Raw genomic sequence first — 15904 nt, forward strand, 5'->3', positions numbered from 1 at the left:
GTTGATGCGATCGCGCAGATCACGTCCTCCGAGGTAATGGCGGATATCGTTATTGCCATCACGGCGATCTCGGTTGCCATCCAGATTAGCCCTATGACCATGGTTATCATGGTGATTATCGCGGTTGTCTCGACGGTTGTTGTCCCGAACGTCGCGGCGGTTGTCCTCCCGACGGCGGTTGTCATCTCGACCACCATCATGACCATCGTTTCTGCCTTGACGGTTGTCTGATGGGTCGTTGTTGCGCGAGCCACATTGGTTGGGTGGCTGTGAGTGACTTGAGTACTAGCGGCTGTGGCTTGACTCGACTGAGACGGATGGAGCCCAGGCTTGATTTACAATCTCTGTGGTCTGGGCCATAGCAGCCGTCAGGTAAGCTTGTATATCATCGCGAACTGCCTGGGTTTCCAGGGTATTGGGTAGCCGTTGCATTGTCGCCATAGCAACGGCTACGGTGGCGCTTGGAGTCCTAAAGACCTATTTGTCCCCCACCCTGTCGAAGCCATTGTTGAGGTCGCGTGGCTAAACCCTTATGCGTCGTGCCTCCTCTTCTGCTTCGGCTTCAATTTGTCGGCGATTAAACCGGTCAATATTACGTGCTTCGCGTGTAATCCTTTCTTGTTTTGTTTCGCCAACTGCTGATGGTTCGTCATTACTGACAACATTGATCAAATCCCCTCGCCTTGGTGGGAAAGACGGGAATTGTGGGAACCCCAGGGCGTGGTCTGGGATATCCAGATCGTATTCGATGCCTTCATCGTCGTGATGCTGGAGCTCGGTGTGGACGAAGGCATTAAATGCGATGCCAGACAAGGAGTTGGAGTCACCCTCTTGGACTGTGTGGACAAATCCTTCTTGATAATCCTCAATCCGGATCATGTTGACGAAGTTGCGTGGCTTCGGCCGAGGTCGATGTATAAAACACAGATCCGAGCAGCGTTGTATATTATATGCGTAGTTGGAGGCAGTGTTTCGCAGGCCGTAGGGCTGGGCCTGGTAGTTCTCCATCGAGGCTTTGTACTCGGAGAGCCGGAGAACTGTCGCGGAGGCTGGCCGGCGACGAGCGGAGCGCCCTTCAGGAGTAGATATGACCACGAGATTTGTACCAAGTCATGCAGGACGACTGGCCTGAGCTGGTCGGGTAGATCTGTTGTGGAGAGTGGTTACCTGCTCATTAGGTTGACTTTGAATTGCACTTACCAGAGCTAGGGTTTCAGCGAGTTTGGTGCCGACCCGATCGATGGAGTCGAGCAGGTCAGTGTTGTCGATCTGCTTCCCTTTGTAGCGGGGAAGTGGACGACGGGTTGTCGGCGTGGCTGAAGATGATGCGAGCATGGTCGGAGCCGTATCCACCGTGGTCGGAGCCGTATCCACCGTGGTCGGAGCCATAGCCGATGCAGGTGAAGCAGCGGTCGACGCAGATTGAATCCGCGCCTCCTCCGTGGTCATGGCGATGAAGTCATCGGAGCCGGTGGTCTAGGTGATCTGACCGACAGTGAACGTGAGGCCGTTTGGTGTAGCCATAGAGCCGGGGATGATGACCATCTTGTTCGCTTGGAGAGCAGTACGCACACCCCCTACCTGGCGCGCCACTGTCGATGAAATATGGTCGGCAGTCTACCTAGGGGTATGCCCAAGGTAGTAGATTGTCGGTAGACAGATGCGCAAGCCACAAACAAGACGGTGACGCAAGACAGACACGAGGTTTTATCTAGGTTCGGCCACCAAGAAGACGTAATACCTACGTCCTGCGTCTGGTTGTATTGCTGTATGTCAATGAGAGATGTTTTTAGAGGGGTCCCCTGCCCGCCTTATATAGTCCGGGGGCAGGGTTATAGATCTGGAAACTAATCCTAGCCAGTTACAATTGTCATAGGTGGCCGGATAAGGACTCCTATTCTAACCGACCAGGATCTTGCTTGATCTCCAAATCTGCCTTGACTCCTTGCGCGGGACTCCGAACAGGTTGCCCGGGCCGCGCGTCGTCTTCCAGTGGACCGGACCTCCTGATCCGGACCAGCTCAAGCCTAGCCGTAAGGGTATAGGGGTTAATACCCCCACATTGACCCTCTTGTAAATTTAAATTTTGAATCATCTTATATATTCTCTTGTGGGTCTATAGCTGCATTTTTTTTAAAAAAAACATCACCTTCAATACAATGTTTCTCACTTTTGCAGAAGCCACTGCTGCCTCAACTAGCTGGCCCCTTAATTGCGTCAACATTCATCAACACCTTAAGCATTTCCAAACAAACTATAGAACCATCACTATGCTAGCAATTTGTTGATCTCAGGTCTGCTACCCACGCCACTCTATGGTATTATTGTCCGTCATGTTGTGATCACGTTGTTTCTTCTTATGGCTAGCTTCTCATGATTAAAAACCCCAAACTTTTGTCAGTCATGTGTATCATGGAATTGATGCACAAATTGCATGTAAACTATCAAAAGCCTATATCTTTTCATGATTTTATCATAATCTTGTCGCCGAACCTAGTTCTTTCCTAGGCCACTGCCATGAAACTCATAAGATTTTGTCTACGATCTTTGGAATCGAGATCTTTGGTTGTTTCCTCTTTGTCGATGTGAATAGTGATGCCAAAACTTTATGGCCAGGAACATGAGTAAAGAGTGAACCGTGAGCTTACGGCTAGATGAGAGGACAAGCTGAGATGATGAGGTAAAGAGCACAGCGAGAGGAGTGGCAATAAGTGCTTCAATGGTTTTTTATGGGCGCGTGTGCCAAGATATTGGTGTCCGCCATGGATATAGCTTTGTACATGTCTGTAATCCCTCTCATAGATGTTTACTATGGTTTCTTCGATTTTTGTTAACATGTTAAAAGTCTAGTTCTAACGCTGATTAAATTATACACTATTATCTCTTTTTGTACATGTTATGTCTCTATTGAATTCTTTATTTATTGTTTTTATGTGCCTTTTGATAGATCTAGACTGTTATGGTATGATGACCAATGCACTAATTTTTATCCCTTGAGAGTAAAGAAACTTTTTTTTTCTTAATTTCACTTGTAATACACAAACTTTTGATTTAATTTTTTCTAACATATGAAAATCAAACTACTACTTTTTGTAATATTTATTTTTTATTAAGATGTTTCAAATTATGTCTTATTAATTATGTTTGACATGAATTTGTTATTATTTTTTCTTTCCTACTCATATGAAAATCAAGTTTTTTTCTTAACGTATTAGTCTAAAGATATTATTTATTAATTTTGTTAGGTATGGATTGTTTTCTTTAATCTATGATGTTAGATTATCATAAAATTCAATTTTTAGGTTTTTTTTGTCAATGTGGTAATATCTAGACCCTCTCATGAACATGGTGACTTTTTTTTATACATAATAAATATGTTGTTGAAACGTACGCATAGGGGATGAATAGGTTAACTACTAAATTTAATAAGTCACCTTATCATACATCAATCTATCAGCCTGTTCACTGGTTGGTTTATTGTGAGAGAAAAACATTGTACCATGGCTGATAAGTTCTGACTGAAACCAACAAGCAAACAAGTTGTATGGATCAACCAATTACACAAATATCCCTAGTCAAAAGTCGAAAAACTGCATTTTCCCCAATCTTGTGATATGTGAAATAGAGGCATATTTTGGCAATCCGCCAACTTCTCCAGGAAGATTGCTCAGATTGTGAAACTAAAAGCCCAAAGCGGATACAAGTACAGTTCTAGTTCTCTCTTTAGGCCCTGTTTGGCAGGGCTTCTTCACCGGCTTCAGAGCCGTTTGGAGCCGTTTTCTATCAAACGGGGTAAAGTAAAATAGCTTTACTTGTGAAGCCCCTAAAAATATGCTCTCACGGTGATTTGGGGTGGGATGGAGCAAAAAAAAAAGTGGCTTCTCCCGGCTTCTCCTCCAGGTCCCTAAAAACATGCTCTCATAGGGAAGCCATTTTGCCAAACGGTTTACCAAAACCGCTTCAGCTCCACCGGTGGAACTGTTCATAGAGCTGAAGCCAAAAAAATGGTTTCACTAGTGAAGTGAAGTCCTGCCAAACGGGGCCTTAGTCGAACTATCTAAAGTTTAACTAAATTTATAGAAAATGTATTAATATTTAAGGAAAATTGGCTAATGGACACTGAAAGTGAAGGTCGTTTGTTGACGGACACCGAAAATAAAACTATTTACTAAAAGACACTCTCGTTGTTGACAATTATGTCGCTGGACTCTGTACCTCTTATTTTATTCATTTGCACCGGCTGAGGAGAGAGGAAGATGGGAAATATCATTCTTGCTCCTGCATCTTTCTTCTTCCTCTCTCCTGTTCTTCTCCCCCGCTCACCGTTTCAGGCTCGGGCAGGAGCGCGTGGGACACCACCGGCCGCCAGCGCGCACGGGATCTGGCAAAGCAACCACGGTCCACGGAGGATGAGAAGGCAGGAGCACGCAGGACGAGTAGGATCTGGCCGGAGCGCGCAGCAGGATGTAGTCGGTAGTCGAGGCAAGCACGGCTGCGAGCAGGACGAGCACCGTCGAGGTGCGCAGAATGAGCAGGTCGCGGGCGCGGGACTGGCGGCCGTCGAGGCGGGCACCGCCGGCAAGCATGCAGTAAGCACCCAAAATGAGGCGCGGGCGCGGGCCCGCTTGGCCAGCCGCCGCCTCCTCCTCCTTTGCGTGTGCACATTTGAGAGAAGGCAGGGAGGGAGTCCGCACAGCCGGGGACCTGTCCGATGCGGCCTACCGGAGTGGCAGCGCAGGCGCCGGTGCAGCACGGGTCCCGCTCCAACACCGAGGTTGGGCAACTGCGTGTTTGCAGCACGCGTGGAGGCCCGATGTTGTACCTCCAGGGGGTGGCTCCGGCGACGAGGTTAATCCGGAGGGACACGTAGGACCGGGCCTTACGACAACCGGGCCACGCCGGAGGTGATGCCCACACCGATGGCGACGGCGGCGTTTAGGCGCTCAGGAAGTAGGCGCGCGTCGAGCCCGCTCCTCCGAACCTCCCCCGGCGTAGCCGTCCTCGCGCTCGCCTTCCCTAGGGTCTCGCGCGTGTAGCTCTAGCCTTCTCTGACCTCCTCCTCAGTCGCAAGCCATGTGGCCGCTGTGGGCACATGCATCCAGGTCGTTGTGGGCCATCCCAGGCCACGCGTCGGGCACGCACGGGCTCGCCCCTCCCCTGCGGTGCTGCTCTCCTGCCGTTGTTGCTCCCTCCCTCCCCATCGTTGCTCTGCTCTCCAGGGCGGGATCGGGTGCGAAGGTGAAAGAAAAGAGAAAGGAGAGGCGAAGAAGAAAGGGGCAAAAAGGACATTTCATGGCTGTTCTCTCTCCCCGACCAGTAAAAATAAATAAAATAAAGGATGTAGTGTCCAGCGACATAATTGTCAGCAACGAGAGTGTCTTTCAGCAAATGGCTTCATTTTAGGTGTCCGTCGGCAAACGACCTCCACTTTCGGTGTCCGCTAGCCAATTTTCCCTAATATTTATGACACAAATAGATACACCATAAAAACACATTCTATGACGAACCTAACGACACTTGATTCATATGATAATTATTGATTGTTTTATGTAAAATGAGTCAAACCTAAAAAACTAATATGGTTTGAGTAGGTTCTATACAAATTGTATTCTTTTAACTTTTATATAAGGACTAAAAGAGTACTTCCTCCGTTCTTAAAAAAAGGTAACTCTCACTTTAGAAAAAAAAATTAAAGTTTGACAAAAAATATAAAAAAATACGAACATTTATAACAAGATAATATTATTAAATTAATTATAAAATATATTTTTATAGTAAATCTTGTTGGAGACATATATTTTAGTACTATTAAATTTAAGCAAGTTTGACTAACATAAACTCTATAGTTATGTTCTTTTGGGGACGGAGGGGTAGTTGACAGAGTGACATTACTGCTTCCAAGACATGGCTGCAGAGAGTTTTTCGTCGTGTTCGTTTGACTTATAAGTCGTATTTTTTTGACTAATAAATGGTATTTTTTTTCATAATAAATCAATCAACAATACTTTCAGTCATGACTTATGAGCCAAACGAACAGACATTTAACCGGACATTTAACCGACACTTGGCTTAGAAGACACTACAGGCTGCAAGTCAAACGCGCACCGCAGTCTCCTGTTTCAGCGCACCGGCCGCTCAAATCATCTCGCCGCCCTAGTCAACTAGCTCCCGCTCAATCATTCCTCCTCCAGACCCAGAGGCGGCCCTACCCCTACGCTGCCGTCTCCCAAATGCATGCTTGCTGTTGCTGTGGCATCGAAAATTCGAAATCATGTCGCTATGCGCGAGAAAAGATCGCGCGAGGCCTCGCTTTTTTGCGTCGTGGTCCGTGGCCGCCGGAATAAGGTTGCCGAGTGGTAAACAGGTGGTGTTTGCCTTTGCCGGCCCTTCCCAGCCACGAGCGAGCGAGCGCATGCGCGGTCGCCCCGCGGTGCTAGCTGCTGCGTGCCTCCCGCTCCGCGCTCCCGGTGTCAGTCTCGGCGATCACACAAGGTGCGCCGCGCCGTTCAGGGCTGCGAATGCCAAGTACGCGACGCCACGCAACGCCGCAGTACGGGTCGCGAGTCGGCAGCGAGGTTGTTGACGGATAAGCTTGGCGCGTTGAGTTCGGCAAAGTTTGCACCATAGTGCACGATTCTCCACTGTAGCATTTTATTTGTATTTGTGAATTATTGTTCAAACATTGACTAATTAGGCTCAAAAGATTCGTCTCGCAAAGTTAAAGCAAACTATGCAATTAGTTTTTTATTTCGTCTATATTTAGTACTCCATGCATGTACCGCAAGTTTGATGTGACGGAGAATCTTCTTTTTGCATAGTACACTTTTGGAGAACTAAACAAGCTATGCGTCGACGCGACCGGCGGCAATCCGCCTCCGCCTCTATCTGTGCTATGTGCATCTCTGCTGCGCCTGTGTCTACTGGACGGCTACCGGGATCCTAGAAAGGACCTGAAATTACTAGGCCTTGTTTAGTTGCCAAACTTTGGATGTGCAAAGTTGACAAAATGTACTGTAGAGCAACTGTAGCATTTCGTTTGTATTTGATAATAACTGTCCAACCGTTGACTAATTAGGCTCAAAATGTTCGTCTCGCAAAGTACAACTAAACTGTGCAATTAGTTTTTAATTTCGTCTACTTTTAGTATTCCATGCATGTACCGCAAATTTGATGTGACGGGAAATCTTCTTTTTACATAGTGACAAAGTTGGAAGTTTGGGAGGAACTAAACAAGCCCTAACAACACGTGAGACCAGAGTACCAGAGCACCTTACCGGTGACATGTGCGCTTGGCGAGGACGTGATGAAGGATATAGGGCAGAGCACGCCACCACCGTGCGGCATTGCGGAAGCCTCTCCACCCGGCACCCGACGAGAACACACATTTCCAGTCAATCCAAATCACCCTCAGGGGAGAACTGAGGGTGTGCGCTGCGGGTGTGCAGGCCCCCATCTAGGTTCGATGCTTAGCATTGGCATCGGCATAGGGTGTCTTACCGAGAACAGTGTCTTTCTTACTGATTCCAGTTGTCTCGCACGGATGTGTCACTACTATCATATCTTTCAATCGTGTTCTCTTAGTTTTAGATATAGATTATAGGTCTAGCTTACACACTAAAGATATGTGTGGTGAGTTAGTGCGTGAGTTCAGATACTACGGCTTATATCCAAAGGTTGAGGCAATTAAAAAAAACACCCCCAGCCGGCCAAGCCCCAGCTGGATTCATTGGCGCTGCATGCCAAGTGGGCATCGGTCAATTTCAGACTTCCAGTTCTGTACTAGCCATGAGTAGGAATTGTCTTGTCTCGATCAGTGTTCACGTCGTTTGTTAGGCTTTTACCTATGTACCCTTAAAAAAGATGACACACTCCTACGTACCCCTCAAAAATTAGTCGTCACCTACATGCCCTCGCTCGAACTTTTCTTTTCCCTCACGCCATTCCGTCGGCATTCTGTTAGGTTTTGGCCGTTTGGCGGCTCTGACATGTGGGACCGGGCTAGAAAAATATCATTCTTGCCCTTCGGTTACTCTTACTCTTCTCTTCTTACAAAAAGGCAGCTGCTTGCTGTTGCTGCTGCCTCCGGGGCTCGCCTCCCACTCTGCCGCCGCGCGCCGTTGGTTGGTTGCTCGCTCGCTCCGTGCTGCTGCCCACCGGCTGGTGGCCGGCGTCGGTGGTTACGCAGTCTGATCGAGGCCGGCCGGGGAGCGCGCGAGCGGCGATCGAGCAATGCACATTGGGACCTGCGTGTGGCAAGAGAAGGCGGCCGGCGGCATGGGGCGAGGAAGCCACACCTCGGGGCCGACCCCACCCCCAACAAGAAGGCCTCCTGCTTCGGCGGCGGGGGCGACCACCACCCCAAGAAGCCCGGCCCCTCCGCAGCCAAGCTCGCGCTCGCGTCCTTCCTCGCCGTCATCCTCCTCCTCGCCGCCGATGCCTCCCTTACCGGCGCCGGCGCGCACCGCCGCCTGCGGCAGCAGTACCTGCATTACGTCGGCGTCGGCGTCGGCGTTGGTGGCACCGACTCGCTCTCGGGGGCTCCCCGTGCCGGGACGCGCGCACGGCGAACATCTCCGTCGGGGTTCTCGACGACGCCGCGGCGAGGGGGGAGGCCACCACTCTCGGCGCGGGCCAGATCCACGAGGTCACGTTCTGGGCGCTGGACGAGGCCGGGCAGCGCCGCTGCCTCGGCGGGGACTACTTCGAGGTCGACCTCTCCGGGGACGCCTGGAAGTCGCGGCCCCCCATCGTGGACCACGGCGACGGCTCCTACTCCTTCCGCCTCCAGGTTGCGCTGCGCTTCGCCGTGGGGGAGTTCCGCCTCACCGTCGTCCTCCTCTTCCGCAGCTTCGAGGGGCTCAAGTTCTCCTCCTCGAGGTTCAAGTACCGCGCCGAGCTGCGCCGCATCCCCCTCCTGTTCCGACCGGACAAGAACGCTTCCCTGCCGGCGCTGGAGACGTGCCGCGCCGCGGACTTCTCTCGCGATGTCTAGTCGGGACGGTGGACGCGGCTTGCCAAGAACGACAACTGCGAGGACGTCGACGCCGCGGGGCGGTACCGGTGCTTGGAGCCGGACCACCCGTGCGAGGCACCGTGGTGCGATGGGCCGCTCGGCGCGCTGGAGAGCAACGGCTGGGTGTACTCGGCGCACTGCTCCTTCAAGCTCTTTGCGGCCGATGTGGCGTGGCGGTGCCTTGACGGCAAGTGGATCTTCTTCTGGGGCGACTCCAACCACGTCGACACCATCCGGAACCTCCTCACCTTCGTCCTCGGCATCACGGATACGTCTGCCGTGAAGCGCCGGTTCGATGCAGTGTTCACCAATCCCAGTGGCGGGGCAGAGACTGTGAGGATCACGAGCATCTTCAACGGCCACTGGAACATGAGCATGAACTATCTCGGCTTGCATTCCCTCCGGAACAGAGGGTTCCGGCAGCTCATCCGGTCCTACTTCAAGTCGGGTGATCGTGTCCCAGACGTCGTGGTTCTGAACTCTGGCCTGCACGATGGCTGCTACTGGACCAGCGTCCGCGCCTACGCCCAGGGTGCGGATTTTGCAGCACAGTTCTGGTCCGGAGTCATGGACAAAGTCCGGGCTCGTGGGCATGCAGTGCCTAGGGTGTTCTACCGGACGACGATTGCCACTGGGGGCTATGCTAGGGACCTGGCATTCAATCCAAACAAGATGGAGGCGTTCAATGGTGTGCTCGTTGAGAAGATGAGGCAGTACGGGGTGCTCACTGGTGGAGTGATCGACAATTTTGACATGACATTCCCATGGCACTACGACAACCGTTGCAATGACGGTGTGCACTACGGGCGTGCACCAGCGAGGCTAGTGTGGCGGGATGGCAAGATCGGGCACCAGTACTTCCTGGACCTGATGCTGGGGCATGTGCTCCTCAATGCCATCTGCAATGGATGAGAATTGCTGGTTACATGTTCTGTAAGTTTCTGGTGCTCCAATTGTGTAAACTGAAATAGGATGGTTAGGGGACTCAATTTGTGGTGATGAGATATCGACACTTGGGTAGTGCAGTACGCGTGTAAATCTGATGGAGGCAGAGGGCGTGGTTTAGCTGGAGCAATTTGTATGGTAAAACATTTGATCTCTCAGCTAAGTGTATTGGCCTGATCTTGCTCAAGCAAGGAAGATCGAGTCCGGTCAGAGCTAGTGATGAGTGAAAATCAGGCGCATGTAAATATATATAGCATGACTATTTGAGAACATTTAGTGCTGCACAAAATTATGTAGGTCCAGTTATATTGTTCAGTGCTAGTTTGCTTCCTTATTAATGTTCAGTTCTGTTCATGACTATTTGAGAAGGTTTGGTCTGGCAATGGCATAGGGGAAACGAAAAAGTTCAGACGCCCATACAAGCACAAGGGCAATTGAGTCATTCTCCAGAGCCGTTAGCCACCGTTAGGAGCAAATGCCGACGGAATGGCGTGAGGGAAAAGAAAAGTTCAAGCGAGGGCATGTAGGTGACGACCAACTTTTGAGGGGTACGCAGGAGTGTGACATCTTTTTTAAGGGTACACAGATAAAAACCTCTCGTTTGTTTGGTACACACGCTTCCGTTCTTGGAAAAAGTCTCGTGGCTCTGAGCCAATAGCAAAACAGACACATCTATGTTTTGAGAAAACAGGAGGCCTTACTAAAAAGGAATACAATATTTTATATTCTTGTAAAGTAAAATCCCATTAGCTATTTTTCTTAACATACAAGCTATTTAATTAGACCATGCACTATCACATACAATTAACATCTACTAAGTAAAACTCCACTAACTATTTATTATCTTAACATGCACTATCACATACAATTAAAATTCACTAGCACATGCAACTGTAATGTATGTCAGCAAAACACATAAATATTTTATTGTCTACGTCATCATATCACGTAATCCACTAATCCATAATTCCCTTAGCAATGCGCGGGGTAGTCCTCTAGTTACTTAAAAAATAAAAAATATAAGATAAGGTCTATCCATTCTATAATTCGGAGGACCTTTTTTGTTTTTTCTTTGTTCTATGGATAACCATGAGAAAATTTATACTTAAAAATACTTATGCACGCATATATTGCAAGAGCAAACTGTCTTAGCAAGTTATACCACAGTCAGCCTCACTAAATCACGCGTGATAGGAAACGGGCGCGAGATGGGACCACCACCGCGACTTTTTTTTTTGGAATAATATTTTCCACAACTTTCCTTTTTTGAAAAGTTTTCCATTTTGGCTCAAAATTTAAACTTTCTTTTTTTTTGGAAAGTTACAACGTTATACTTACAACTTTTATGTATAACTTTTATAACAAACTTCAACGTATAACTTATACACATGACTTCAACATATACCTTCAACGTAACAAAGTTACACACATAACTTATACATATACGTGACAAAGTTATACGCATAAATTTTATGTATAATATTTTACAGAACAAACTTATCAACATAATTTCATAAAAAACTACAAAAATTATACACAAAACGTTTATGTATAACTTGTTTGTATAACTTAAATATATAACTTGATAAATGACTTAGATGTAAAGTTGGACGTATAAGGTATATTCAAGAACTTAAATATATAAATTAATATCATAACATATTAGTAGAAATATGAAAACTTTATAGGAAAATAACTATGTAGCATAACTTATAATATATATAACAAAAAGAAACAAAATAGTAGAAAAAATCAAAAAAGGAAGAAAAAAGGAATGTACGTGCAGTGTAGAGATGCCACCGAACGAATCTGACCAGTAAAAAGTTATTCAATACAACTTGTGTGCATAAGTTGTAAATTATAAGTTATATGTCATAAGTTAATATACATAAATTGCTACTAGAAAAAATTCTTCAAAACATATGAAAGTGGGGTCTAGTTTTATTCGGCTCGTCGCGTAGAATACACGGTTCAAAACATACAACATTTTTAATATTGCACTTTTAATAACAGCTCAAAAGATATAATAGTTTTGTTCGGCTCGTCGCGTAGAAGGAACTGAAAACAGATACACCGTTCAAAAGATATAACAATTTTAATATTACATTTTTAGGCGACTCAGACTATCTCCAATAAGAAGACCCAAACTTAAAATGGATAGTGAGAGACAAAAAATCAGCCTCCAACAGAGTACCTATATGGAAGACATATTTTGGATTGTCTGAGAGACACAACCCAAATATGGGTATCCTCTCTCTTGTAAACCCATTTACAGAAATGATTCTCTTTTAAATTTTGTTGTTGGAGAAAATGTCGAATATGTATTGAACTTTTTGCCTATAACGCTACCTAAAGTACGAATGAATCTTATATTTTAGATAGTATCGTTGGAGATAACCTCATGAACATTAAAAAGCGTACAGGGGAGGAGAGTGGGCGGTCAGCAGCTGCGCCCGATTTCAATTGAGCGCCCGCCAGCCGAAATGGAACCAGGTCCGTAGAACATAAATGGTGGGTTTCCTAAAAAAAAAGACATAAATGGATTTTCTCGGCTTTGCGTCCCGGATTGTCTTCGTCCGTGGAAGGGTTAAGTGTTCGGCTGGACTAAAGTTTGGTTTATTCGCCTTATTTTTCGAGCTGAAACAATATTTTTTTTCTCACCATAAATTAGCATGAACAGTATTTCTAGTAACGAGCCGAACACTGCCCTGGTCTCTCTTTGGATTGTCTTCATGTTCAAGGTTGTCATTTGCATTCGGATTTTTCTAGTATGGAGCTGATTTTAAGGTTTGGATTAGGTTGTAATTCGATTATTCCTTCCTTTTTCCCCCTTTGCGAATCAGTTAGGATTGTCCCAGATTACGGTCAGGTCAACATTCCTCACATCAGCTGGATTTGAATCAACAAGTATAGCTAGCTAGAGGACCTAATGGGAGTTGAATCCGGGGGATCGATGGTTTTCCACCCGCTGATTTGAGCCAGCTTGTCGTTAATTTATCCATCCACCCACTCTTTTGCTAGTACAAAATTCTCTAGGACGCCGATTGGCGGTTGGATCTGATGCTAGCGAATTCTGGAGTGCACGCTTATGCATCAGCTTAACCCAGCCCAAGTGCCGGTGTCTAGATGGCAATAGCGATGGGAGTATACATACAGCCTGTTCGGTTGGCTGGTTCGTATCGTTGCTGGTTTGTGAGGAAGTACTGTTGACTGGTTTGTGTGAGAGAAAAATACTGTTCCGGCTAAAAATTTACGATCGTTTACGATAAGCCACAGTCAAACAAACAGACTTTATCTATATTATATTAGTTATTTATCAAAAAAATTGTATTATTAGTCTATATTCAGTTTGTTTGGTCCAATTTGTAAATTGGAACGAAGTGAGTACTGCTGAACGGAACGTGAAAGCAGCGTCGTCGTTGTTACACTTCATATCTCGTATAATATACAGTACGTCTTAAATCGCGCAGCTTGTCGTCGTAGTGGTGTTCTTAGTTTATTGACACGTCAACACCTGCATGTGGTCAATACTCTACACTACTTCTTGACGTACGCATCATGCAAAACACAATTTGGGAGCGCGCTCGTATACACTTGTGCGGCTAGGCAGAGGTGCCTTGCTGCGATCGCAAACGTACACGTACGCGCAGACCGGTCTTCCCTAGCTACGACGAACTAGCCGGAAGAAACATGCGAAATTGCTTAATGCGATGGCTGCAGCTGCAACCGGTGCTGCTGCTGGCTAGTGGCTATACCTTACGAACTGAGCAACCGGCAGTACACCGGATAAACACAAAGGAGGACACTATTAGCCAGTAGCTATCTATTATTACTCCAACGTACTCCAATATACATGTCAAAAATCATGTCAACTGTACGCGTCATATTATTATGTGCGCTAATTAATACGGAGTATGATGAACTGCAAATACTAGCTAGCACTTACTACTACCCGTATCCATTAATCAACATGTCGCGTGGCGCATGCATGTGCCTCGTTTACAATGTACAAATTCAATTATACCAACCGTGCCGTATTCGTGCAGTATATTATATCAAAGGCCTCTTCCCCGCCCCCTTTCTAAAACGTTTTGTACATGTGACAAAATATATGACTCAAGATCGAGTCTTTTTCTCTCTACACGTCTAAAAGGGAAAAAAAAATATCTCTATCTAGAAGGATGATGCTGCAGCCTGCATGTATATGAAGTTAAAACACGCGCCTTGTTTCTTGGCTTTGGAGCCAATGAACTCCCGAGACACGATGGCTTCGTCTCCGCGACAATGCTTTTAACAATCCAAGGCATGCATGAACACGAAGGAATCCATGCTAACCATACGTGCACCTCTCCTTAATTTTGTGTGCGTAGGAAAACATGCATGGCCACCTACTACTAGTCACCAAGCAGTAGGTAAAATAGCACGCGTCAAGAATACGCTACAACCTTACGAAAGGCATTCATTTAAAAAAAAATTGGCATACAAGTATATACTAGTCATCTGAATATCTGATCTATTTTCCCCTGTTTCCAGCACCTTTTAGCTGATTCTCTCTGCTAAGTTATCTTGCGTAGTACAGACTTGCAGAGAGACATTCCGTATGCAGTGGGTACCTGCTAAAGTTTACTTCTTATTACATCAGAGGTTTGATGTAGTATTAAATATAAACTAAAAAATAACTAATTACACAGATTACGATTAATTTGTGAGATAAATTTTTTAAACCTAATTAGACCATGATTTGATAATATGGTGCTACAGTAACATATGCTAATGACAGATTAATTAGGCTTAATAAATTCGCCTCGCGGATTATACTTCTGTAATTTATTTTATTATTACTATCAAACACTCCTATTTAACATCCCGATGTGATATTCGATGTAACATCCCTAAACTTTACTCACTGGATTTAAACACCATCTAAACTCGATTATATTGGCTACCTACAATGATACTGCTGGCCCTAGGGCATGTTCTACAGCATCGTGTAGTTCAATAGTTGCAGCAGCTGCCGCCGCCGAAACTACAACGAACAAACTTTTCATACCAAACTACAGCACTACGTCCCTTGACGCGCTATATATCCCTTCCAAGCAGTGGCGAAGAGGGGGCCAACAATATTCATGTTATCTCTAGTGTGCAAATCTCTAAGACTCCCTAAGAGTTAACCATAAACATCATTAAGCAAAATCAATTGCCCAGGGGGGGCCATGACCCACTTTGGCCTCCATGTAGCTCCACCAGTGTTTCCAAGATCGCTGGAAGCGCAGAAGCAGCAGCCGTGACTTTTTCCTTCTCTCTCGAATCACTATAGTGACAACAATTGCTGCTTATTTCTGTGGCCGAACACCTTGATTAGAGTAGAGCTATAGATTTTCTCAAATATATTCTACTTAAAACTTTTGCCGTCCATTAAAAAAGGTTCTATGCTTACAAAGTGAATGGACACGTCGGCTGAAGTGTTTCAGCCAAAAAATAAAATTATACTTGGGTCATGCTAAATTTCTATAAAATCCACATGATTTAAATATCATATAGAGCAAGTATAATGAGTGGTTATAGCCACGCTACATACATATTTTTCCTACATGGAGGAAAGAGCCAACAAAAAAGAGAGAACCCTGCTCTCTGTATTCAGAAATATAACACATATATTGAGTAGGAGAAAGTTAAATTTTATACATTTTAACCAAGAAATAGTCAAATTTTATGCAAAGGACACAATAACTTGCACTAATAGAATTATATTTAAAGTGTCTTTTACTTTTTGTTTTTTTATCGATTAACAAGATAAATTAATGGTCAATTTTATTTTGTACAACTTTTTTCTAGTCAAAATACATCTTTGCATTCCTAGATACACAGAGTAATAATAGGCAAGTCATTATATGAGTGACAATTAATGCTAGCTCTAGATGGCATGTCCACATTAATCAAAAGTTG

The 15904-nt window shown here is 45.9% G+C and overlaps 1 pseudogene; it reads left to right on the forward strand.

Annotated features, from left to right (window-relative positions):
- Positions 1 to 7985: 7985 nt before the first annotated feature.
- Positions 7986 to 10274, forward strand: LOC136455088 (uncharacterized; annotated as a pseudogene).
- The last annotated feature ends 5630 nt before the right edge of the window (positions 10275 to 15904 follow it).

Source organism: Miscanthus floridulus, chromosome 5 (genome assembly GCF_019320115.1).
Source record: "Miscanthus floridulus cultivar M001 chromosome 5, ASM1932011v1, whole genome shotgun sequence".
In the NCBI taxonomy this organism is placed as follows: domain Eukaryota; kingdom Viridiplantae; phylum Streptophyta; class Magnoliopsida; order Poales; family Poaceae; genus Miscanthus; species Miscanthus floridulus.